Raw genomic sequence first — 3,011 nt, 5'->3', positions numbered from 1 at the left:
GGAACTCTAATTAAAATATGTAGGGTGGTTATTTGCATTAAATGCATGCTAATTCCAGGAAACTTGAGAGGCTGCAGTACTGTCAATGGCCACCAAATGGAAGTGTTGCCTCTTAGAATAATAAGGGCAAACAGAGAAACAATACAGCTGTCTTTTATACACAGTAAATTTCGAAAATTAGAAATAGTGGTAGTGGGTAGTTGTATACATCCATTAGAAACAATCTATTTCCAAAAGCATTTCACATTTTTCCTTTTTCTCTTTTTCTGTTCAATACATTTTGGCCACATAGTGTTTATTAAATTTTCAGTTTTCATTTTTATTGATCAATTACTTACTGTTGTTATTATCAAAATGTCTTTCCTTATGAATGCTGTATGTATGTTACATTTGTCCATTCTCAACAGGAAAAGACTCAAAATATATTTGATTTATTTCTGAAAATCGCCATTGATCTTTTAATTGATCACTTCCTTCCTGAAATCAAATCATGTAAATGTTAATAAAAATATTAAAGCCAAAGGGTAAATAATAGCTTCATGATCATAGTAACATACACTAAACCAAAACCTTGGAAAAAAAATCATGAAACAAAAGCAATAGCAATTTCAGAAATGTTCAGTTTATTATATAATCCTGACTGAAAGGATTGTGATACTGCAAGTTAATCTTGCCTTCTGTTCGTAACAGTATATTAATGGAAACTGCAAGTTTTCCTCACCTCTTATTCTTTAAATATTACATTATTATACATATTTCTCATCTCTTATTACAAATATTTATATGTACATTCTGTAATATGCTACTTACACAAATGTAGAACTAGGATTACGAAATGAAAATCCAGGAGAGACAACTCAGAACCAACATCAGGAAGCAATTCTTCATGGATAGAATAGTGGATGCCTGGAATGCCCTTCTGGAACAGGCGGTGAGGATGAAAACAGTTAATAGGTTGATGCAACATCGGTGAGCGGAAAATGGGTGTTCATGATTGAGTGCCCGCTCCCTAACACCCGCTGATGCAACTCTCTGGGGCGCCAGATGCAATATTTTAATGGGCTCCTGCAGTAAACAGGAGGTGCTAGGGGAAACTGTGTGCCCCTAGCACCTCCTCTGCAGTCAGGTTAGGAAAAGGGACGCTCAGTTTTATGAGTGTCCATTTCCTAACCTGTGCACACACATGCGTTAGGAAAATGTACCCTCGTTAATTGAGGGTCCATTTTCCTAAACTGACTGCCTGCACAATTTTTTTTTTTTTTAGATTTCTCCTTTTTCAGTTCTCTGACTTAAATTTCACCAGGATATTAAGTTAAAAGGAACTACAGAAAAGCAGTATTTTCTGCTTTTCTGTAAACTTTTTAGGCTCCTCAAGAAATTAATGCCTGCTCTGGGGCAAGTGTTAATTTTTGAGGGTAAAAATGTGTGCGTTGGGGTGCACTTTTTTTTTTTTTGCATCAGGGAGAAATAGCTAATAACCTCATGAACATGAATTTACATGTGATGAGCACTATTAGCTACGCACGTTGGTTGGATGCATGTTTTGGATGTGCTAACCCCCGTTTGCATTGAGGGTTATGGACGTGCATCCAAAATGCACATCCAATCGCGGTGTTGAGCTGTACACTGCAGCCAGCACTCGGTATTGCATCAGCCTTTGAATTCAAAAGGGCAATGGATGAACACTGTGGATCCCTAAAGGAAATGAAGAAAAGAGTGCATGAGGGTAGCTTACATGGAGCTGCAGTTACTACCCTTAACAGAAAGCATGGGGATTACTACCATTAACCAATTAGCCTTGATGCATTTGACATAACATTGCTCTCTAGGATGCGAATCGTTTTTCTGATGGAGAAAATATTGTACAATATTTTCTAATCCATCAGGAATCGGGGGGGAGGTTCCCCCGAAAGCGATAGGAAAAACCCACAAAATTTTTGTGTGGTTTTCTTATCGTTTTGGGGAGGCAGGAAGAAAGGGCACACAGAAAAACAACCCCCAAACCCACCCCGACCCTTTAAATCTAATTATTTAGAATCTCCCATCCTCCCGACCTCCCCCAAATGTTCTTAAAGTACCTGGTGGTCCAGCGGGGGTCCCGGGAGTGATCTCCCACTCTCAGTCCTGGCTGCCACTGATCAAAATGGACCAATGGCCCGTTTCCTTACCATGTGACAGGGGCTATCGGTGCCATTGGCCGACTCCTATCACATGGTAGGAGCAATGGATGACCCGCATCAATATTTTGGGTAATTAAAATCTCCCATTATTAATGTGCTTGCCAGATTTATTAGCTTCCTTATCTATGTTAGCATTTCATCATCATCTGTTCATTTTGTCCAGGTGGACAGTAGAATACCTCCATCACTATACTCTTCACTATCATATATAGAATTCCCACCCATAAATATTCTACTATGTATTTAATTTCCTGCAGGATCTTTATCCTGATGGACTCTGTGCTATCCCTAACATAAGTATCACCACCCCACCCATCCACACCAGCTTAACATTGCAATATAATTTATACCTAGTATACCACTGTTACATTGGTTATCCTCCTTTCACTGGTCTCTGAGATGCCAATTATACCTACCTCTTTATTCAGTGCTGTACATTCTCCCATCTTTCTTTTTAGACTTCTGGCATTAGCATACAGATATTTCAAAGTATGGTTTTTGTTGATATTAACAATCTGCTTATCACTTGACAGGGGTATTTTGGAATCTTTTAACTCTGGTGGTTCTTTACTTACAGGTAGCTGGGCTACTTTCACTTTTATTTGAACCTCTCTATTAGGAGATGCAGAAATCCACTGCTTATTCTTGGGATAAGCAGCTTGGCATCTCTCTACCCCTTGGGATCCTGCCAGGTGCTTGTGACTTGAATTGGCCACTGTTGGAAACAGGATACTGGGCTTGATGGCCCTTTGGTCTGACCCAATATGCCAAGACTGGAAATAGGATGCTCTAACTACTTTTTTGGTGTCTTTTGAAGATACCTCCCTCTAA

The sequence above is a fragment of the Rhinatrema bivittatum genome, chromosome 16, assembly GCF_901001135.1.
Source record: "Rhinatrema bivittatum chromosome 16, aRhiBiv1.1, whole genome shotgun sequence".
Taxonomy (NCBI): Eukaryota; Metazoa; Chordata; class Amphibia; order Gymnophiona; family Rhinatrematidae; genus Rhinatrema; species Rhinatrema bivittatum.
The sequence above is the reverse complement of the archived record's forward strand: the minus strand, read 5'-3'. Positions refer to the sequence as shown.